This window comes from Acinonyx jubatus, chromosome C1, assembly GCF_027475565.1.
Source record: "Acinonyx jubatus isolate Ajub_Pintada_27869175 chromosome C1, VMU_Ajub_asm_v1.0, whole genome shotgun sequence".
Lineage (NCBI taxonomy): Eukaryota > Metazoa > Chordata > Mammalia > Carnivora > Felidae > Acinonyx > Acinonyx jubatus.
In genome coordinates this window covers 153,068,485-153,093,992 of record NC_069381.1, presented here as the reverse complement: position 1 = coordinate 153,093,992, position 25,508 = coordinate 153,068,485, and the positions used below count along the sequence as shown (strand labels likewise).

General features: G+C 35.4%; 1 long non-coding RNA gene across 1 annotated transcript in view; it reads right to left on the bottom strand.

The window, feature by feature from the left end:
• LOC128314052 (uncharacterized) overlaps positions 1–25,508 on the bottom strand; it is a 68,903-nt gene that overhangs the window by 28,575 nt on the left and 14,820 nt on the right. Inside the window, exon 2 of the long non-coding RNA XR_008295410.1 lies at positions 11,167–11,317. This is a non-coding gene — a long non-coding RNA (uncharacterized LOC128314052). The remainder of the gene's footprint in view (positions 1–11,166; positions 11,318–25,508) is intronic.

Genomic DNA, 25,508 nt, shown 5'->3' with positions numbered 1-25,508 from the left:
TTCCAATAATCATTTTAAGCTAACTAGAAATAGAAGCATATCAATCAAACCTAATTTTTCTAGCATCTCCCTTTTTATAAGACAACACAAATTTATGATTTTCCAGGGGCTCTATGGAAAATTTCAAAGGCAATTTCAGTTGTGAAAAACATTGTGAAATTTGGGGCACCTGGGTGGCTTAGTCAGTTGAGTGCTTGACTCTTGATTTCAGCCCAGGTCATGATCCTTAGATCACAGGCTCAGACCCCGTGTCAGGCTCCACACTCAGCATGGAGCCTGTATAGGATTCTCTCTCTCTCTCTCTCTCTCTCTCTCTCTTGCTCGCTCTCTCTCTCTCCTGCCCCTCTCCCATACTCATGCACTCTCTCTCTCTAAAGTCAAAGAAATGAAAAGGAAAGGAAAAAAGAAAAGAAAAAGAAAAATACTATGAAATTTTAATTTTATATTTTCTAATTTAGGGTTAAAACTTGAAAGTCAAAAATCAAGAGTATTCAAACAAGATTTGTAACTGGATAATACTGATCATGGTTGACAGAAAAATAATATTCTGTGTCTATGTAACGAAAGGGACAATAAAATATTATAAGATAAATCCAAAGGACAACAGATTTTAAGGAAACAGCACATTTACAAGCAAGAAAAAAGTTGTTATTTTTTTTACTTATTAGTAAAGTTTTTTTTTTAACAACAGGATATAATAAAGTCAACATAAAAAAAAAACAATTATACTACAAAGATATAAATCTGATAATGGACACACTATATAGAAGAGAGTGACATTTATATCTTTTGTTAAGACCCTAAGACAAAATAACATTTTAACAGAGTGAAAGCATTCATATAATACTTAGATTAATATAATAATTTATAGCAAAAATTTTAAACACCTTTTTTTAAAAAAAAAAGTAGTTATATTTATGTCATTATTGTTCCTAGTATAATTCTACTCCTTCATATTAACTGAGATTTTTCACCAAAGTAATAACTTCTATTAATAGAAAAACAGAGGCAATAAAGTAAAAGCTGTCATATACAAGTATGCTAGCAGACTAGCAAAGCTTATAAGTACACATAACACAACTTTATAATAGAGTTATGCCTTTTTACTCATCTTAAAGCAGCAAAAATGATAAACGTATTCAAAAAAATTTTTCAACAGTACTGCCACTCTTAGCATATAAGACCAAGAAGCAAAAACATATAATTTTAAACTTATTTTTTAACAGTCCATGTTGGAACAGCAGAAGATGGCGGTGTAGGAGGACACTGGGCTCCCCGCGCGTCCTGCTGATCAATTAGATTCCACCTACACCTGCCTAAATAACCCAGAAAATCACCAGAAGACTAGCAGAACTGAGTCTCTGGAGCCAAGCGCAGACGAGAGGCCCACAAAAGAGGCTAGGAAGGGCGGAGAGGTGGTGCCCCATGCACGGACTGGCGGGAGGGAGCCGGGGTGGAGGGGCAGAGCCCTCGAGTCTGGCTTGCAAAAGCGGAGGGGCCAGATGGAGTGTGTTCCAACAGCAAGCGTGACTTAGCATCTGGGAGGTCATAAGTTAACAGCTCTGCTCGGAGAGCGGGAAGGCTGGAGGACAAAGGGAGGGAGAGTTGCTGAGCCCTGGGAAGACAGAGCTCAGTTTGGCGGGGAACAAAGGCACTCACCAGCGCCATCTCCCTCGCCCATCCCCCAGCCAAAATCCCAAAGGGAACCGGTTCCTGCAAGAAAACTTGCTTGCTCCATGCAAACACCCAAGGCTGTGCTTCTGCGGAGCCACCCCTCCAGCAGCATGCCTGACTCCCTCCCGCTGCCACAGGGTCCCTCCTGAAGTGGATCACCTAAGGAGAAGCTAGCTAAGCCTGCCCCTCCCTCCTGCCCCCGTGCACCTTGCCTACCCACCGCAGCTAATATGCCAGATCGCCAGCACCACAAGCCTGGCAGTGTGCAAGTAGCCCAGACAGGCCACGCCACCCCACAGTGAATCCTGCCCCTAGGAGAGGGGAAGAGAAGGCACACACCAGTCTGACTGTGGCCCCAGCGGTGGGCTGGGGGCAGACATCAGGTCTAACTGCGGCCCCGCCCACCAACTCCAGTTATACACCACAGCACAGGGGAAGCGCCCTGCAGGTCCTCACCACTCCAGGGATATCCAAAATGACCAAACGGAAGAATTCCCCTCAGAAGAATCTCCAGGAAATAACAACAGCTAATGAGCTGATCAAAAAGGATTTAAATAATATAACAGAAAGTGAATTTAGAAAAATAGTCATAAAATTAATCGCTGGGCTTGAAAACAGTATAGAGGACAGCAGAGAATCTATTGCTACAGAGATCAAGGGACTAAGGAACAGTCAGGAGGAGCTGAAAAACGCTTTAAACGAGATGCAAAATAAAATGGAACCGACCAGGGCTTGGATTGAAGAGGCAGAGGAGAGAATAGGTGAACTAGAAGATAATATTATGGAAAAAGAGGAAGCTGAAAAAAATCCAGGAGTATGAGGGGAAAATTAGAGAACTAAGTGATACACTAAAAAGAAATAATCTATGCATAATTGGTATTCCAGAGGAGGAAGAGAGAGGGAAAGGTGCTGAAGGTGTACTTGAAGAAATAATAGCTGAGAACTTCCTGGATCTGGGGAAGGAAAAAGGCATTGAAATCCAAGAGGCACAGAGAAATCCCTTCAGACGTAACTTGAATCGATCTTCTGTACGACATATCATAGTAAAACTGACAAAATACAAGGATAAAGAGAAAATTCTGAAAGCAGCAAGGGATACACATGCCCTAACATATAAAGGGAGACCTATAAGACTCCTGACTGATCTCTCTACTGAAACGTGGCAGGCCAGAAAGGAATGGCAGGAGATATTCAACGTGTTGAACAGAAAAAAAATATGCAGCCGAGAATCCTTTATCCAGCAAGTCTGTCATTTAGAATAGAAGGAGAGATAAAGGTCTTCCCAAACAAACAAAAACTGAAGGAATTCATCACCACTAAACCAGCCCTACAAGAGATCCTAAGGGGGATCCTGTGAGACAAAGTACCAGAGACATTGCTACAAGCATGAAACCTACCGTCATCACAATGACTCTAAACCCATATCTTTCTATAATAACACTGAGTGTCAATGGACTAAATGCGCCAACCAAAAGACACAGGGTATCAAAATGGATAAAAAAACAAGACCCATCTATTTGCTGTCTACAAGAGACTCATTTTAGACCTGAGGACACCTTTAGATTGAGAGTGAGGAGATGGAGAACTATTTATCATGCTACTGGAAGCCAAAAGAAAGCTGGAGTAGCCATACTTATATCAGACAAACTAGACTTTAAATTAAAGGCTGTAACAAGAGATGAAGAAGGGCATTATATAATAATCACAGGGTCTATCCATCAGGAAGAGCTAACAATTATAAATGTCTATGCGCCGAATACCGGAGCCCCCAAATATATAAAACAATTACTGATAAACCTAAGCAACCTTATTGAAAAGAATGCGGTAATTGCAGGGGACTTTAACACTCCACTTACAGAAATGGATAGATCATCTAGATACATGGTCAATAAAGAAACAAGGGCCCTGAATGAGACATTGGATCAGATGGACTTGACAGATATATTTAGAACTCTGCATCCCAAAGCAACAGAATATACTTTCTTCTCGAGTGCACATGGAACATTCTCCAAGATAGATCATATACTGGGTCACAAAACAGCCCTTCATAAGTATACAAGAATTGAAATTATACCATGCATACTTTCAGACCACAATGCTATGAAGCTTGAAATCAACCACAGGAACAAGTCTGGAAAACCTCCAAAACCATGGAGGTTAAAGAACACCCTACTACAGAATGAATGGGTCAACCAGGCAATTAGAGAAGAAATTAAAAAATAGATGGAAACAAATGAAAATGAAAATACAACAATCCAAACGCTTTGGGATGCAGCGAAGGCAGTCCTGAGAGGAAAATACATTGCAATCCAGGCCTATCTCAAGAAACAAGAAAAATCCCAAATACAAAATCTAACAGCACACCTAAAGAAAATAGAAGCAGAACAGCAAAGGCAGCCTAAACCAACAGAAGAAGAGAAATAATAAAGATCAGAGCAGAAATAATATAGAATCTAAAAAAACTGTAGAGCAGATCAACGAAACCAAGAGCTGGTTTTTGGAAAAAATAAACAAAATTGATAAACCTCTAGCCAGGCTTCTCAAAAAGAAAAGGGAGATGACCCAAATAGATAAAATCATGAATGAAAATGGAATTATTACAACCAATCCCTCAGAGATACAAACAATTATCAGGGAATACTATGAAAAATTATATGCCAACAAATTGGGCAACCTGGAAGAAATGGACAAATTCCTACACACCCACACTCTTCCAAAACTCAGTCAGGAGGAAATAGAAAGCTTGAATAGACCCATAACCAGCGAAGAAATTGAATCAGTCATCAAAAATCTCCCAACAAATAAGAGTCCAGGACCAGATGGCTTCCCAGGGGAGTTCTACCAGACATTTAAAGCAGAGATAATACCTATCCTTCTCAAGCTATTCCAAGAAATAGAAAGGGAAGGAAAACTTCCAGACTCATTCTATGAAGCCAGTATTACTTTGATTCCTAAACCAGACAGAGACCCAGTAAAAAAAGAGAACTACAGGCCAATATCCCTGATGAATATGGATGCAAAAATTCTCAATAAGATACTAGCAAATCGAATTCAACAGCATATACAAAGAATTATCCACCATGATCAAGTGGGATTCATTCCTGGGTTGCAGGGCTGGTTCAACATTCGCAAATCAATCAACATGATACATCACATTAATAAAAGAAAAGATAAGAACCATATGACCCTGTCAATCGATGCAGAAAAGGCCTTTGACAAAATTCAGCAACTTTTCTTAATAAAAACCCTTGACAAATTTGGGATAGAAGGAACATACTTAAAGATCATAAAAGCCATTTATGAAAAGCCCACAGCTAACATCATCCTCAATGGGGAAAAACTGAGAGCTTTTTCCCTGAGATCAGGAACACGACAGGGATGCCCACTCTCACTGCTGTTGTTTAACATAGTGTTGGAAGTTCTAGCATCAGCAATCAGACAACAAAAGGAAATCAAAGGCATCAAAATTGGCAAAGATGAAGTCAAGCTTTCACTTTTTGCAGATGACATGATACTATACATGGAAAATCCAACAGACTCCACCAAAAGTCTGCTAGAACTGATACATGAATTCAGCAAAGTTGCAGGATACAAAATCAATGTACAGAAATCAGTTGCATTCTTATACACTAACAATGAAGCAACAGAAAGACAAATAAAGAAACTGATCCCATTCACAATTGCACCAAGAAGCATAAAATACCTAGGAATAAATCTAACCAAAGATGTAAAAGATCTGTATGCTGAAAACTATAGAAAGCTTATGAAGGTAATTGAAGAAGATAAAAAGAAATGGAAAGACATTCTGTGCTCATGGATTGGAAGAAGAAATATTGTCAAAATGTCAATACTACCCAAAGCTACCTACACATTCAATGCAATCCCAATCAAAATTGCACCAGCATTCTTCTCAAAACTAGAACAAGCAATCCTAAAATTCATATGGAACCACAAAAGGCCCCGAATAGCCAAAGTAATTTTGAAGAAGACCAAAGCAGGAGGCATCACAATCCCAGACTTTAACCTCTACTACAAAGCTGTAATCATGAAGACAGCATGGTATTGGCACAAAAACAGACACATAGACCAATGGAATAGAATAGAAACCCCAGAACTAGACTCACAAACGTATGGCCAACTCATCTTTGACAAAGCAGGAAAGAACATCCAATGGAAAAAAGACAGTCTCTTTAACAAATGGTGCTGGGAGAACTGGACAGCAACATGCAGAAGGTTGAAACTAGACCACTTTCTGACACCATTCACAAAAATAAACTCAAAATGGATAAAGGACCTGAATGTGAGACAAGAAACCATCAAAACCCTAGAGGAGAAAGCAGGAAAAGACCTCTCTGACCTCAGCCGTAGCAATCTCTTACTCGACACGTCCCCAAGGGCAAGGGAATTAAAAGCAAAAATGAATTACTGGGACCTTATGAAGATAAAAAGCTTCTGCACAGCAAAGGAAACAACCAACAAAACTAAAAGGCAACCAACGGAATGGGAAAAGATATTTGCAAATGACATATCGGACAAAGGGCTAGTATCCAAAATCTATAAAGAGCTCACCAAACTCCACACCCGAAAAACAAATAACCCAGTGAAGAAATGGGCAGAAAACATGAATAGACACTTCTCTAAAGAAGACATCCGGATGGCCAACAGGCACATGAAAAGATGCTCAACGTCGCTCCTTATCAGGGAAATACAAATCAAAACCACACTCAGATATCACCTCACACCAGTCAGAGTGGCCAAAATGAACAAATCAGGAGACTATAGATACTGGAGAGGATGTGGAGAAACGGGAACCCTCTTGCACTGTTGGTGGGAATGCAAATTGGTGCAGCCACTCTGGAAAACAGTGTGGCGGTTCCTCAGAAAATTAAAAATAGACCTAACTTATGACCCAGCAATAGCACTGCTAGGAATTTACCCAAGGGATACAGGAGTACTGATGCATAGGGGCACTTGTACCCCAATGTTTATAGCAGCACTTTCAACAATAGCCGAATTATGGAAAGAGCCTAAATGTCCATCAACTGATGAATGGATAAAGAAATTGTGGTTTATATACACAATGGAGTACTACATGGCAATGAGAAAGAATAAATATGGCCTTTTGTAGCAACGTGGATGGAACTGCAGAGTGTGATGCTAAGTGAAATAAGCCATACAGAGAAAGACAGATACCATATGTTTTCACTCTTATGTGGATCCTGAGAAACTTAACAGAAACCCATGGGGGAGGGGAAGGAAAAAAAAAAAGAGGTTAGAGTGGGAGAGAGCCAAAGCATAAGAGACTGTTAAAAACTGAGAACAAACTGAGGGTTGATGGGGGATGGGAGGGAGGGGAGGGTGGGTGATGGGTGTTGAGGAGGGCACCTTTTGGGATGAGCACTGGGTGTTGTATGGAAACCAATTTGACAATAAATTTCATATATTGAAAAAAAATAACAGTCCATGTTTCAGGATTCAATGTTAAGTAATTATTATCAATATATGTAAAGATTTCCTCAACCCTTCTGAATATTAGACAAAGATTATGAATTACCAAAAAATTCAGATATTGTGTTCAAGTTAAGAAATGCAAAAACATAATCACTGTTACATGAAAGCATCTGTCAGTATTATGATTTAGTTTATGTGAATACAAATTTACATCTTTCATCAGCTTAAACATCATGTAAGATTTCAAGATATATTACAAAGCTATAAATCAAAACATTACGGTACTGACACAAAAACAGACACACAGATCAATAGAACAGAATAGAGTCCAGATATAAAGCCACACATTTATGGTCAATTAATCTATGACAAAGGAGGCAAGAATATGTAACGGGAAAATGACAGTGTCTTCAACAAAGAATACTGGGAAAAATGGACAGCTACATGCAAAAGAATGAACCTGGACCACTTTCTTATACTACACACAAAATAAACTCAAAATGGATTAAAGACCTAAATGGGAAATCTGAAACCATAAAATTCCTAGAAGAAAACATAGGCAGTAATCTTTTTGATATCATCCATAAAAACACTTTTCTAGATATGTCTCCTGAGGCAAAGGAAACAAAAGCAAAGGTAAAACACTGGGACTATACCAAAATAAAAAGCTTTTGCATGGCAAAGGAAGCCATCAACAAAACAAAAAGATAAACTTCTGAATGGGAGATGATATTTGCAAATAATGAATCCAATCAGGGGTTAATATCCTAAACATATCAAAAGATAAAAAAAACCAACACACTTAATGCAAGTCAACACCAAAAATCGAAATAATCCAATTAAAAAATGGGCAGAGGACCTCAATGGACATTTTTCCAAAGAAGACATCAGATTGCCAGCAGATACTTGAAAAGATGTTCAACATTACAAATCATCAGGGAAATGTAAATCAAAACCACAATGAGATATCACCTCATACCTGTCAGACTGGCTAAAATAAAGAACACAAGAAACAACAAGTATTGGCAAGGATGTAGCAAAAAAGGAAACCTCATGCAGTGTTGGTAGAAATGCAAGCTGCTGCAGCCATTGTGGAAAACAGTATGGATGTTCCTCAAAAAATTTAAAACCAGAATTACCATATGATCCAATAATTTCACTATTGGGTATTTACCCAAGGAAAATGAAAACACTAATTCAGAAAATATACATACCCCTATGTTTACTCCAACATTATTTACAATAGCCAAGATATGGAAGCTACCTAAGTGTCCATCAATAGATGAATGGATAAAGAAGATATGATATATTGATATATATGTGTACATCCATACATACACAAATGGATTACTCGGCTTTGAAAAGAACAAAATCTTACCATTTGCAACAATATGCATCTGGAGGGTAAAATGAGTAAGTAAAATGAGTAAGTCAGAGAAAGACAAATACCATATGATTTTCACTCATATGTGAAAATCATACATGATTCACTCATGTATGGAAATTAAGAAACAAAACAAATCAACAACAACAACAAAAAGAGACAAACAAAACAAAAAGATTCTAAATACAGAGAACAAACTGGTCATTGCCAGAGGACAGGCGAATGAGGAATGGATAAAATAGGTGAAGGTGATAAAGAGTGCACTTATTGTGATGAGCACCGACAAATGTATAAAATTGTTGAATCATCATATTGTTCACCTGTAACTAATATTACTTCTAATTATATTTGAACAATTTTTTTTTTTTGGAAAGGGCCTTGGTGTCCCTGCCAAAAATAAATATATATAGATCAGTATGATCTAAAGATTCATGTTGATTTTGTGACTTAGATTATGTAAATGTTTCTGAATTTACTATCTGTAAGAGGATTATTTTTTCTGTGGGAGAGAAGGCTAGAACTTTTAAACTTTTAAAGTCTTACAAAACAAGTTTAGGGATGCCTGGGTAGCTCAGTCAGTGAAGCATCCAACTTCAGCTCAGGTCATGATCTCACAGTTCGGGAGTTTGAACCCTGTGTCGAGCTCTGTGCTGACAGCTCAGAGGCTAGAGCCTGCTTCGGATTCTGTGTCTCCATCTCTCCCTGCCCCTCCCCCGCTCACTCTCTTTCTCTTTCTCAAAAATAAATTAACATTAAAAGGAAATAAAAAACAAACAAAAAAACAAGTTTATTTTCTGTGAATTTAAAAAATACGCGATTTATTTAAGTACTTATTTATTCTTGAAAAAACAAACAGAACTCCTTTAATTTAAGAAACATTATAATGTAACCTATTTACATCTGCCAGAGATAGAAAAATACTTCACATTTGTCAAAGAGATATAAGTACTTTTCTGAATTACAGACACACAAACATAAACATAAAGAGAACTTACTGCTTCAGTTCTATAACTTCAACCATAGATCAAAAGTAAAAATTACAAAACCCATCAGTTCAGAAATCAAGGAGTTGTTGTCCTTCCCAATCAGCACAAAATTTTAATTGTTTTGAGCTCACAAAGAACAACAAAAAAGACTAACAAACCAAACTTTCTGAGATGTCACCTAACAGAAGACAGTTCATCATCCATAGAACAGAGATCTCACCAAATGGTTGGGCCACAAAACTAAGTTTCTATCCATTGCTACCAGCAATGGGGAATCAATTCTTAACTATGCATGAACCAGGAGCAAAAACAAGTAGGAAGAAAGAAAAGAGAGAGTCAGAAAAGTTAAAATTGATTCCACTTTAGCCAAAAAAATATACGACTGAATTTAAATAGCCATGGGGTGCATGTCTCCTTTAATACATTTACTTGGCTCTATCATGAACCCACTTGGGCATCTCAGTGGATGATCTCCAAAACAAAGTTCAATTTTCATTAGTTGAAAAACATAATTCTCATACAACATAAATGAGCATGTCAAAGATTTTACTTAAATCATTAATTAATAAGGAAACTAGTAAGCATTATGACTTGCTCATAGATTCTTTAGGAATAAAACACACGAGAACAAAACAAAGAAATGTTAGGATAAGATTTTTATGTTAGATATGAAACTACATATAGCTAACAGGACCACAGATAATAATCTTCAGTGTTATCAGTTCTACTGGACAGACATTATTTCCTTCTCTACTAGACAAAAATCCACAAATTAACCTTTTGCCCCTTTCAGAGTTGAAAACTGCCTAGTCAATATAGATAGTTGAGCCAGCACTGCAATGAAAGAATACCAATAATTTTTCTTGATTATTTCAAGTTTAAAATAATTTTATGGCTGTTATATATAATAAATCTGTAGGTTTTATCAGACTCAATTTACTTTCAGTGGCTTCAACTATTTGTGTATGTACTGCTCTCTTGTCTTCACTGAGCTTTAGCTCCTGTTTATTGAATTCCAAGACATTATATAGAAGAAACATAAATCCACTGAGAGTTAAGGCATATTTGAAACTATGGTAGTGGAATAGACTGACATTTTTTATAACATGGTTAATTTGTTAAACCATAAAAAAAAATCCATTCCAAAGCCAGATAAACTTGTATTTAGAAAGCTTTAATAGTTTATCTGGACTACACAGTCTTTTTCATTTGGATAATAACAAAATAAATAAATGTCCTAAAAATTGCTTTACTAGACAGATTAAAATGACATCAGTTCTGTTACATTAAAATTGTAAAGTTTCATTTCTAGAGTAGCTTTTACCTATAGTAACCTAACTTCAGGAATTTTCCTTAAATGACTATAGCTGCCATATGATCTCAACGAATCTTTCTCCAAGGATTTGATAAAAGAAATTATTCCAGATGATTATAGTTTTCAATGCTCCATTCTTAGCATATGAATATACTTTATCACCATATTATTTGAATTGATATTACCACTATATTACATGTTAACTAATTAATTCAATTTATTGGACACTAATTATTTCCACTAATGTTCATTAAGTCAACATTTTTTCTAACACTATCATGTATTGAACATTATAATGCCTTAAAACCTCTCTTTCTATTCCACATAATGAATTTCTTTATCCAACTCCCTCTTACCCTTGGTCTCAATATGAACATATAGGAAGTTTAGATGTCTTCTGCCCTCGTCTCCAATACAGAATGAAATTGTATAGGTATTTCCAACACCATGTTTGCCACCCAATGTTCTTGTTTTTTTCTCTTTCCGGTTAATGGGCTCTTGCTCTACCTAGCAAATGAGTACAAAACACCATCAGCCCCAGCTATATCACTTTTTAGATAGATTCCCAAACTTTGTAACTTTCCTTATCGTCATCAAACAATGTATCTTGTTTTGTCTCACTTCTTTAGAGAATCTGTTTTACAGAAGATATGTTAACAGTTGCTGTTATATTAATTCGTTGTCTTTTTTAAAAAACACATATTTTAATAAAGGCCTCCTTTGGCCTCAATGGAAAGCAATATCTCTCATGGAAATTGTTTTCACTAATAATGAACTATCAGAAAAAAACTTAAGAAAATTCCATTTACAAACCCATAAAAAAGAATTAAATGCCTAGGAATAAATGTAAGCAAGATGTAAAAGACCTGTATTCTGAAACTATAAGACATCAATGAAAGAAAGTCAAGACCCAAACAAATAGAAAGAAATTCCAGGCTCATGGAATTAGATTAGAAGAATTAATATTGTTAAAATGTCCATACCACCCAAAGCAATCTACAGATTCAATACAATTCCTATCAAAGTACCAATGACATTTTCACAGAACAAAAATACATAATCCTAAACTTTGTATGAAACCACAAAAGACCCTGAACAGCCAAAGTAATCTTAAAAAAGAACAAAGCTGGAGGTATAACACTCCTAAATTTTCTACAGTTCACCTTGAACAACATGGGGGTTAGGGGTGCTACCCTCCTGATGTGGTCAAAAAATCCTTGTATAACTCCATACACATAACTCCAAACACATAACTATTAATAGTCAACTGTTGACTGGAAACCTTACTGATAACATAAACAACATATATTTTGTATATTATATGTATCATATACTGTATGCCTAAAATAAAGTAAGCTAGAGAAAAGAAAATGATATTTAGAAAATCATGAAGGGCGCCTGGGTGGCTCAGTTGGTTGGGTGACCCAACTTCGGCTCAGGTCATGATCTCTCAGTTTGTGAGTTCGAGCCCTGTGTCAGGCTCTGTGCTGACAGCTCAGGGCCTGGAGCCTGCTTTGGATTCTGTGTCTCCCTCTCTCTCTGCCCCTCCCCTGCTCATGCTCTGTCTCTCTCTGTCTCAAAAATAAATAAAACATTAAAAAAACTTTTTAAAAAAAGAAAATCATAAAGAAAATACACATATAGTACTATACTATATTGGGAAAAAATTCTGCACATAAATGGATCTGTGTAGTTTAAAAAATTTTCTTAATGTTTATTTATTCTTGAGAGAGAGAGACACAGAGCATGAGTGAGAGAGGGGCAGAGAGAGAGGGAGACACAGAATCCAAAGCAGGCCCCGAGGTGTCAGCACAGATCACAAGGTGGGGCTTAAACCCACAAACTGCAAGATCACGATGTGAGCTGAAGTCAGACTCTCAATCAACTGAGCCACCCAGGCACCCCTTACGTGTACAGTTTAAATGCATGTTGTTCAAGGTTAACTACAAAGGTAACTACAAAGCTACACTAATCAAAGCAGTATGGTACTGGCACAAAAACAGACATATAAATCAATGCTTTTACGGTCAATTAATCCACACTTTTACAGTCAATTAATATATGACAAAGGGACAAATCCACACTTTTACGGTCAATTAATACATGATAAAGGGACAAGTATACACAAGGAGAAAAAGACGGTCTCTTCAACAAATGGTGCTGGTAAAACTCAACAGCTACATGCAAAAGAATGAAACTGGACCACTTTCTTACACCACACACAAAAATAAATGCAAAATGGATTAAAAACCTAAATGTAACACTTGAAACCACAAAAATCCTAGAAGAAAACATAGATAGTAAACTCTTTTAGCAGTATTTTTGGGGGCCTGTCTTCTCAGCAAGGGCCACGAAAGCAAAAATAAACTACTGGGACTGCATCAAACTAAAATTGATTTGCATAGCAAAGAAAAGCATCAATAAAATTAAAATGAATGAGAGGACATATTTGCAAATGATATATCCAATAAGGGATTAATATCCAAAATAAAGAACTCATACAACTCAACACTAAATCACAGCAATCTAATTAAAAAAATGGGTAGAGGACCTGACAAGTATTTTGCAAAGAAGACATACAGATGGCCAACAGACATATGAAAAGATGTTCAACATAACTAATCATCAGGGAAATGCAAATCAAAATTACGAGATATCACCTCATACCTGTCAGAATGGCTAGTATCAAAAGACAAGAGAAAACCCTCATACACTGTTGGTATAAATGTAAACTGCTACAGTCACTATGGAAAACAGTATAGATGTTCCTCAAAAACTTAAAAATAGAAATACCATAGAATCCAGCAATTGTGCTTCTGGGAATTTATCTGAAGAAAAAAAAAACATTAACTCAAAAAGATATATGCACTCTATGTTTATTGTATCATTATTTACAACAGTCAAGATATAAGAGGAACCTAAGTGCCCACTAATAGATGAATAAAGACATGGTACATACATACATACAATGGAATATTAGTCAGCCATAAAAAAGGATAAAATCTTGCCATTTGCAACAACATGGATGGATCCAGAGGGTAGTATGCTAAATGGAATAAACCAGACAAATAAAGACATATACCACAGGATTTTACTTATATATGGATTCTAATAAAAACAAGCCAACAAAACAGACTCATAAATACAGAGAACAAACCAGAGTTTACCAGAGAGAAGGTGGTGGAGTTATGGGTGAAAGAAGTAAAGGGAATTAAGAGATACAAACTTCCAGTTATAAAATAAATAAGTCATGTGTATGGATGTAAAGTATAGCTTAGGGAATATAGTCAATAACACTGTAATAACTTTGTATGGTAACGGATGGTAATGTGGTGGTCACTTCATAATGTTTATAAATATCAAATCACTATGTGGTATACCAGAAACTAACGTAATATTTTATGTCAACTATACTTCAATGTATTTTTTAATTCTTTCATTTTTAAAAAACAAAAAAAAAATCAGGTTTATTAGTTTCAGGGCTGTTAGCAAATTGCCATTGATTGGGTGGCTTAAAACAACAGAAATTTATTCTCTCATAGTCCTGGAGGCCAGTGGTGTTGGCAGAGCCATACTCTCTCTGAAGGCTCTAAGGAAGATGTTCCATGACTTTCTTTAGCTTCTGGCATCACCAACAATTTCTGGTGCTCTTTGGCTTATTGATGTGTCATTCTAAACTCTGTTTCTCTCATCCCATGGCATTCTCCCTGTGTGTCTTCTATCTGTGTCATTTCTTCTAAGGACACTAGTCATATAGGATTAGGGCCCACCCTAATTCAGTGTTATGTTACCTTAACTTGATTGCATCTGCAACCATCCCATTTCCAAATAAAATCACATTCACAGGTACCAGGGGTTAGGATTTTGACATATCTTCTTACAGGGGACACAATTCAACCCACAATCCCAGTTTTGTGCCACAACATTCCAATTCGTCCCAGATGGTAGGAGGTGTTCTAGCCCAAGACATCAGGAAACACACAATTTAAATTGTCCATCAACTGCACTTTTCATGCTGTAAGGTGACTATTCTTTCACATCCTTTTTGTTTGACTGCAGATATGCTTGGCTTTTGCTCTCAAGATTAAAGCCATAATAGTGAAGGAAAATTAAGGGAGGTATGCTAATCTGCCTCATGCATCATCTGAAAACTTGTCAGGTAAATCCTGACTCTGAAATTTTTGTTTTAGTGTTAGTGACTAGAAGCCGAATAAACATGGTTTGATTTGCAGTCAGCTTGCTATGTTTGTGACATTACAGCATTAGAGAAAATATTGTTGAGAAGCATAAACTAAGAAAATTTAACATGGAAGTCATTGATTTAGTCTTGGGAGAGACACTTTTTCAAACAATAGATGCATTTTATTGCTGCTTTTAACATTCACTGCATTTTTCAGCAGTGTTTCCATATAAATATTAAAGATATCTTTAAAAATAAAATATATGCAAATATATGGCTATTAAATATCATATGATTGTAAAGCTATTAGATACTGTTTTTAAGGCTACAGGAAAAGCTAATTTGGACCCAACTAATTCACATTTTTGACGTTTCAGTAAGGGTTCAGCTTAATTTCACCTTTGCTTTATGAGAAAATAATTTGCTAAGCATATTTATCTTGTGAAGAAATTGCCCTGTTTATGCAACTAATCGTATACATATTCCTTGTAGCCTGGAAACATTTACATGTGAATAATTGATACATTAATTATAAATCATTCTTAGCCATTAGTTAAATCAAGTTTTCTAAGTTCCACCTCTATAGGAGACTGTCTAGTTCAAAGCTGAATATAACATAGTACAGGGTGTTATTAAAAGGCATTTCTATATAAGAAAAAGCTTTTCAATACATAGTTTTACTTATTCAAACAGACCTGTCCTTTTTTAGATGAAATAACGTGGGACATGTTTTTCTTATTAGATTTTATTCCTTATTACTGATTTGTTCACATTCTGAAAAAGCAAAATCTGAGTGGCTTAATATGAAAGGTCGATAGTTTCTATAAATGAATGAAAGATGGACACCAAGGAATTTTTCTTATACATTATGGAACCAAATATAATTTCATTTGTTATGAAAATAATCAGGTAACTGTACAAGACTGCATTCTTTTAGCAAGTAGGGTACTGAAGATGTATATTATCTAACATTGCTCAACAGGATTTGGGAGATATGAGGAGTCTGGATGAATATGTCACAGAAACTTACAAAAGGGAAATCTTAAGACATTTTAATTTTGTAATGAGTTCTCCAAGAGTCAAACAAGTAGTGGTGGTTATTGAGATTAACAGAGAGAATTCATGCCCTGAAATGCTGCAAGTAAAACAGAGTTTGTGGCTCAGGTTTCACAGAGAACCAGAGCAAATCCGAGATCTGAGGCTCAGACAAATTCCACTGAACACATGGTTACTATTTCACCCTACCCTTGCTTATTTCCATACCCAATTCAGTAGCTTCAAGCCTCAAGATCTTCACAGGGCTTAAAAGACTTCAAACAAACTGGAGAAAATACCAACAACCATCACCATACTAGATCCGTCATGGATCCACAAGTCATTTTATGCTCACCTCACATGATCACATGAGATACATTTTAATATAGCTATATGGCTATGATGTCACAAATTCCTCAGATTATAAATTAGGAAGTTGACTAAAAGTCTATTACCTGTATTTTAGATTTAGCCCTTTCTGAGTGAAGTTCACATTTAGACTTAGGCTTAATTAGTGAGGAGAGTTTTGGCTTAGGGGTAGCTCTCATAAGAAGAGGTAATCTTTGTTATTTGACCACAGTGATTTACCATAGATTTTTGTAGCCCCTAATGATTCTTCAAATTTATAAAAACAGTGCTGACTGAACTATTACATAAATTGAGGAAAATTCTATATATATTTAGTATGTTTATATTGATTATTTGAATATCAAGTGGCTGTTCCATTAGTGGTTATGTCACAGTAGGGATTACAAAGATTGTGGCATGGGAATGGCTGCTTCTGAAAATACTAGATGTTACCTAGAGAAAATGAGAAGTGGAAGTCTCTTGAATGCCTAGCTCAGAACATGGGGGGGAAAAAAGAATTAGAAAATCTCTATGAAAGCTTTAAAAGATTCCTTATCTTCCACAGTCCTATGACAGATAACATTCAGCTTGACTGTAAGGGTTACAGAGTTGCAGTGTTAATTAAATGTAGTACTCTACCAGACCTCTTCACTAACATTAAGGCATGGTGTGCAAGAGGTTGGAACCTAAGGTAGTGGGCCATTTTGGTAAAAACAGATAAGACCAGGAAATTTAAATCCCTAAATTATTCAAAGTCTTCCTTAATTGTAGAAGCAGACAATCCTTATCTAAAAGAACCAGCCTTATTGTGCATAAAATCTTTCACCTCAAGCAGTTGCCCCAAGGATGTCTGTTTTGTATAAAGACCCAACCTCACCACTTCTCATTGCCTCCAACCCCAAACAAGAGAATTTTTATCTTATCATAACCCAAAAGGAGAAGAGACCTACTCTGAGAAAAGATAGACTTCATCCAAAATAATTGCAGAAATTTGCTAATGTAAATATTAGCAAGGTGAGCATGCCTAAGGAAAGGGAAATAGCCAGACCTTTCAGGATTATTAGATGTTGGCCCTGAACTGAAGCTAATTCTTAGAGACCCAAAACCCTGCTATGGTTCATGGCATTGAAGGTCAGTTAAAAGACGAAGTTATGGGTCTGAGGTATCTCACAAGACATCCACTGGAGTCATGGCCATATGCTGTGGTTCTTTCTTTGGTCCTAGAATATGTACTTGGTATCTGAAAGAATCTCTAAATTTATTCCTGTGAATTGAAGGTTAGTATGGTAAGTGTGTCATGTGAAAGTCATTATGTTACACCTGAACCAAGACAGTAAAGTAAAGGCAATATCCTATCCCAGGAGATGAGCAGAAATCAATGCTATTATCAAATACCTGAAAAACTGAGTGGTGATGATTCCTACTGCTTCCGCCATTAATTTACCTTTTTGGCTGATACAAAAGCCAGACAGGCCTTACAAAATGAATGATTAGATAATACTGCTAATTTAATCAGATCATTTTACCAATCACAACTGTGGTAGGAAAATAGAGGTTTTAGTGGATAAAACCAATATATCCTGACACACCTATGTTGCTTTCTTTAGACTTATATCAACAGATATAAGCATGATCAGAAATCAGAGAACACTTTTACTGTCTTACCACAGGATATGTCAATTCTTCTGCTTCTGGTAATCACATAGTCCAGAGGCACCTTGGCTGTCCTATTACTCCTCAACTATCAGGCTGGTTCATTATATTGAGGATATGACATTATACTAACTGGACCTGGCTATAGGATATGGCAAACTCTTTAGATGCCTTAATAAGACACAAGCATGCAAGAGGATATGGGACAAATCTTGCAAAAGTTAAGGGGTCTGACACATCTCCTTATCCAGAAAAAAGAAGTATGCTGGAATATCCCTTTTAATGTGAGACAATCTATACTATATCCTATGAGGAAAGAAGTATACTGTTTGTTTGGATTCTTAGGATAACTAGAGGAAACACATACCATATTGGTGTCTATTCTTCGAACTCATTCACCAGCCAGTTTAGCATGGGGTCTGAATGGAGAAAGGACTCCATAGCAGACCCAAACAAGCTGTCCCCACTTTTTAGGCCTTATTACCGGCCATGTCCAATAGCACTGGAAGTGTCAATAAAAAAGATGCTATATAAAGCACTTGGCAAGTTGTAAGGGACTCAGAGTAGGGTTTTGGACTAAGGACATGCCCTCTTCTACACAGCTCTGGCATTGCCACTGTAACCTGGTAGAGTCTGCCCCTGGGCATTAAGTGATGAATTCAAGTTAACTGTCCTTCACGACCTGGGTATTAACCAATCACTGATAATGTACTACATGAGTAGAAGCATCCCATGCTTAAGTGAAAATATTTGTTAAAAGAATGAACTAATGTTACTTTTTTTTTTTTACCATTTTTCAAACATTTAATTACCATTTTACATTACCTTATTCTGATTGGTACAGTTCTTTAATGGAATGGAAATAAAGTAAAAAGAAATTATTAAGAATATTTAACTTTCTAAATACCGTAGAGATATTCTCAAATATTAATTCATATGGTACTGAAACAAAGAAACAGTCTAACAGTTCACCAAAGAGCAAATGGTTATCCAAAAATAACTGTGGGTTCCTTCAAGTACGCTTTGCTATTCATTAACTTCCCTTAAATAACAAATAATTACATATATGGAATTATCATATCTGGCAATATTTAACCATTCGTTCATTATTCATTTAGATGATAAATAGATAGCTAGAGATAGAAATGATACAGACAAAGTCTGAATCATAAACAGTGCAACAGATTTTAAATGAGTATGTATTGGATGTGTAGGTTGGTCCAGGAAATGCTTATAATTCCACTGATTCAGTATCTTCATTTCTAAATAGGGGTAGCTTAACTAATAATTCTAAAGGAAGACAAAAATCTTAATGTGAGTTACTCATAAAGAATGAATTTTATACAAATTAAACAAGATTTTTTCTTAAAAACTGAACAAAAGTTTAAGTGTTTACTGTCTGTATGATGATTGGATGAATGATGCTTAACAAATTTTAACAATATTTAAAACTATTTAATGGAATTCAAACCGATTTAACAATTTAAGTGTTCTATCAACCATGAAGAAAAGATGTTAAATGATCCCAGGTTAATTAGCTTTCGATGCTTAACCAGTCTTATCTAGTCTTTTGAGCCTAAAAGTATCATAAGGATTTCAAAAAGTTTCGTTATTCCCAGCTTGGTTTAAGAAGGCTAAAGACACTAAGCCTCATTTAATGAGGCTTAACTAAGTTTAATGGAGCCTGAAAATTTTAATGAAGTTTAAGTTTTAATAAGATATAAGAACCCCCTTTTATTTAACACTATGAAAATTTTTCTTTATATCTGGAAAGTACCTTAATACCTAAGGTAATTATGAACACAATGAAAATCTACTGATAAATAAAGATGACCTCTAAAGGATACAATATATTTTTTGGACTGGAGAAGAAGGGCAAATCAGGAAACTGAAATTGTGAGTATTCCAACAAAATATCAAATAATATATTCTTAGAATCTGAAGGGGCCTTTTTCTTCCATTTTATTTGATCTTCTATGCAAGGCAGGATCCCTCTATATACTATCCCTGAAATATCGTCAGTTAGCAGTAACCTTGAGCAACCCCTGTGATAAGGTTTCTACTCTAGAAACCTTCACATTGGACTTTTAACCAATTATTTTTGGATAACTAATTATTTTCTATTGAGATACAAAATGGTTATTATGAAGCCAGCTCAACTTACATTTGAATATTGACACTGACAGTTCACAACTACCTTTATACACATTACTATACATAAGGCATAATATTTAAGAACATATGTTCTGGACTTAGGGCTGCCTGAGTTTGTACTGCAACACCAATAAAAGCTTACTAGCTGTGAAGCCTTAGGGAAGTCATATAACCTCTCTGAACCCTGATGACTCAAGAGGATTTATTTTTTCATATAGTTGTTGTGTAGTGATGTGTGGGCAATAAGTGAATCTGAACAGAGGATAATTGGGGAATTCTCTATACTATTCTCATATATTCTAATGTTAGAAATAACTTCAAAATAAAAATATAGAGCAAATATAATAAAAATTAAAATGCAGCTCCTGTGAACATCAGATAGTTGAATTGTGTTTTTGTTTTGTTTCAGCCTATTCTGTCAATCTCTACCTGTTCACTGGAGTATTTAATTCATTTAAATTTAATATAATTTAATGATTAATTATGTTAGCTGAATTACTATATGTTCTCTATTTTCTCCTCTGTTCTTTGTTCTTTTTATCCTCTTTTTCTGACTGGATTAACTGAGTACTTCCAAATAATCCTTTTGACACTTCATTTTACTCCCTCTGTTATTTTTATGTATACCTCTGTTTTAATGTTTTAGTGATTGCTCTAAATACTAAAATAGTATCCTTAATTTATCACAATCTTTCTTGAATTAATATTATACCAGTTTAGAAAATCAACAAGGAGACAGTGGCTTTGAATGATACATTAGACCAAATGGATCTAACAGATACATTCAAAACATTCCATTGTAAAACAGTAGAATACACATTCTTTTCAAGTGCACATGAAACATTCTCCAGAATAAATCACATATTAGGTCACAAAAGAAGTCTCAACAAATTCAAATGATTTAAGTCATACCATGCATCTTTTCCAACCACAATGCTAAGAAACTGGAAATTACAAAAAAAAAATCCAGAAAAAACACAAATACAGAAAAGTTAAATAATATGCTACTAAACAGTGAATGGGTCAACCAAGAAATCCAAGAGAAAATAAAAAGGTACATGGAGATAAATGAAAATGAAAACACAATGGTCCAAAACCTTTGGGATGGCAGCAAAAACTGTTCTAAGAGGAAAGTTTATAGCAAAACAGACCTAACTCAAGAAGCAAGAAAAATGTCAAATAAACAACTTAACCTTACACCTAAAGGAGCTAGAAAAAGAAGAATAAACAAAATCCAAAACCAATATAAGGAAGGATATAATCAATAGTAGAGCATAAATAAACAACATAGAAACTAAACCGCCAAACAAAACAATAGAAGAAATCGATGAAAGCAGGAGTTGAGCTGGTTCTTTGAAAAGATCAACAAAATTGACTCATTAGAGAGATAGAGAGGACTCAAATAAATAAACTCAGAAAAGAGGAGCAATAACAACACCACAGAAATACAAAGGATTATAAGAAAATATTATGAAAAACTTTCATGCAATTTAGACAAATTGGACAACCTAGAAGGAATTGATAATTTCCTAGAAATATATAACCTCCTACAACTGAGTCAGGGAAAAATAGAAAATTTGAACAGACAAATTACCAGCAATGAGATTCAATCAGTAATCAAAAAATTCCCAAAAAGGCAAAGTCCAGGACCAGACTATGGGAAATGAAATAGCTATATCCTGGGTTAGGAGATTATAGGGAATGCATTGCAAAGCAGAACCCTGCTTTCTGGCCTTCCTGAAAAAAGCATGCCACACTTCACTTCTCTAGTTAACGTATATCTAAGGGTTAGATTCTGCCTGTGCTCATAAATTCCTTAGACCAGGTTATTGCACAAATATCTTATCCTGTTTTCTACCCTGTTTTCTGCATCTGTTTTTGTTTTTGTTTTTGAAGTCTTGGGAAAGCCTTGTTTTTCTGCTTTTTTCAATACGTTCCTACTGTCACATAGCCCACTGACATATTGCATGTTGTTTCCCTAAATGTATGCTTATTAAACACAGGAGCTTGGGAGAAGTTTGGGGAGACTTCCCTTAGCCTCCCTCTCATCTCTCTTGACTTGCATAGAGTCTTGAGTAATTCTTTCTGCCACCATCAACTTTGCAGGACAAAGCCAAAAGCTGAACCCACACCAGATAGCTTTACAAGTGAATTCTACCAAACATTTAAAGAGGAATTAATACCTATTTTCTCAAACTATTGCAAAAAATAGAAGGAAAGCTTTCAAATTTATTCTATGCAGCCAGCATTACCGATACCAAAACCAGATAAAGACACTTCGAAAAATGAAAACTACAGGCCAATATCTGATGGACATCGATGCAAAGATCTTCAACAAAATATTAGCAACTTGAATCCAACAATACATTATAAATAATCACTCACCACAATCAAGTGGGATTTATTCCTAGATTGCAAGGGTGGTTCAATATTTGCAAATCAATCAGCGTGATACATCATCTCAGCAAGAGAAAGGATTAAAACCATATGACAATTTCAATACATGCAGTAAAAGCATTTGACAAAGTATAACCATTCATGATAAAAACCCTCAACAAAATAGGTTTGGAAGGAACATACCTCAACATAATAAAAGCCATATGTCAAAAACCCATAGCTAACATCATGTACAATGGTGAAAACAGATCTTTCCCCCTCAGATCAGGGACAATACAAGGATGTCCATCCTTACCACTTTTTTTCAACACAGTACTAGATGTCCTAGAAACAGCAATCAGACGTGAAAAAGAAATAAAAGGCATCCAAATTGGTAAAGAAGAAGAAAAATATTCACTATTTGCAGATGACATGATGTTATATATAAAAAAGGCTAAAGACTCCACCAAAAATCTGCTAGAAGTGATAAATGAATTGCATAAGGTCTCAGGATACAAAATCAATATACAGAAATCTGTTGCATTTTTACACACTAATAATGAAACAGCCGAAAGAGAAATTAAGGGGGAAAAAACCCACTTACAATTGAACCAAAAATAATAAAACAACTAGAAATAAACTTAACCAAGGAGGTGAAAGACCTGTATGCTAAAAACTATAAAACACTAGTGAAAGAAACTGAAGGCAACAAAGAACAAATGGAAAGATATTTTATGTTCATGGATTGGAAGAACAAATATTGTTAAAATGTATATGCTACCCAAAGCAATCTACATATTGTATGCAACCCTATCAAATACCAGTAACATTTTTCACAGAACTAGAACAAAAATCCCAAAATTTGTATGGAGCCACAAAAGACCTCAATTAGCCAAAGCAATCTTGAAAATGAAGAACAAAACTGGAGGTATCACAATAACAGATTTCAAGATATACTACAAAGCTGTAGTAACCAAATCAGTATGGTAGTGGCACAAAAATGGATGCATAAATCAATGGAACAGAATAAAGAGCCCAGAAATAAACCCACAATTACATGATCAATTAATCTTCGACAAAGAAGCAAGAATATGTAATGGAAAAAAGACAGTCTCTTCAAGAAATGGTACCGGGAAAACGGGACAGCTACATGCAAAAGAATGAAACTGGACCACTTTTTTATTCTATACACAAAAATAAATGCAAAATGTATTAAAGAACTAAATGGAAGACCTGAAACCATAAAAACCATAAAAGAGAGTACAGGCAATAATTTCTCTGATATAGGCCATAGAAACATTTTTCTAGATATGTCTCCCGAAGCAAGGGAAACAAAAGCAAAAATAAACTACTGGAACTACATCAAAAATAAAAACCTTCTGCATAACAAAAGAAACAATCAACAAAACTAAAAGAGAGCCTACTCAATGGGAGAAGATATTTGCAAATGACACATCCTATAAAACATTAGTATCCAAAATATATAAAGAACTTGTACAACTCAACACATGAAAAAACAAATAATCCAATTATAAAATGGGCAGCAGACATGAACAGACATTTCTCCAAACGATGCTCAACACCCTAATCATCAGGGAAATGCAAATCAAAACCACAATGAGATATCACCCCACACCTGTCAGAATAGCTAAAATCAAAAACACAAGAAACAAGTGTTGACAAGAATATGGAGAAAAAGGAAACCTTGTGCACTGCTGGGGGGGGAAGGCAAACTGCTGGGGGGTGCAGCCACTGTGGAAAACAGTATGGAGGTTCCTCAAAAAATTAAAAATAGAATTACTATATATGATCCAATAATTCCACTACTGGTTATTTACCCAAAGAATATAAAAACACTAATATGAAAAGATAAGCACCCTTATGTCTACTGTAGCATTATTTACAGTAGCCAAATTACGGAAGTGTCTATTGGTAGATGAATGGCTAGGGAAGAAGTGATATATGTAATGGAATATTACTCAGTCACAAAAAACAATGAAATCTTGCCACTTGCAACAACATGGATGAAACTAGAGAGTATAATCCTAAGTGAAATAAGTCAGTCGAGAAAGTCATGTACTGTATGATTTCACTCATATGTGGAATTTAAGAAACAATGAATAAAGGAAAAAAAGACAAGCCAGAAAATAGACCCTTAACTATAGACAGAAAATTGATGGTTATTAGAGGAGGTAAATAGGGGGATGGGGAAACAGATGAAGGGAATTAAGAGTGCACTTATTGTGATGAGCACTGAGTAATGTATACAATTGTTGAATCACTATAATGTATACCTGAAACTAATATAACACTGTATGTTAACTACACTGGAATTAAAATAAAAATATTATACTAGTTTAGTATAATGTAAGATGGTTACAAAAGTAATGTTTCATGTTTCTCTTTTGCTATCCTTTATGCTATTTTTATGATGCAATTTATCACTATCTGTGACATAAACCCCACTACAAAATGTTAGTTTGTGCTTTACAGACATAATTTGTATTCTGAAGAAATTAGGAAATGAAAAGTCTTTTATATTTACATACTTACCATTTATAGTGGTCTTCAAAGCTTCCTGTAGATTTACCTTTCCAATTTGTATTACTTATTTTTAGACTGAAAACTGCCTTTAGCATTTCTTACGGTGCAGAGCTTTTGGCCACTGCAATTCCATTGCCTTTTTTAATCTGAAAAATGTCTTTATTTCACCTTACTTTAGAAGGTTATTTTTGTTGGACATATAAACCTGTATTAATAGTTGGGTTTTTTTGTTTGTTGGGTCTTTTTCAAATGATTTTTTAAATGTTTATTTATTTGAGACAGAGAGAGGGAGTGCATGAGTGGGGGAAGGTAGAGAAAGGAGAGAATCCCAACCAGGCTCCACACTCAGCACAGATTCCAACACAGGGCTCAATCTCACAACTGTGAGATCACAACCTGAGCTGATAT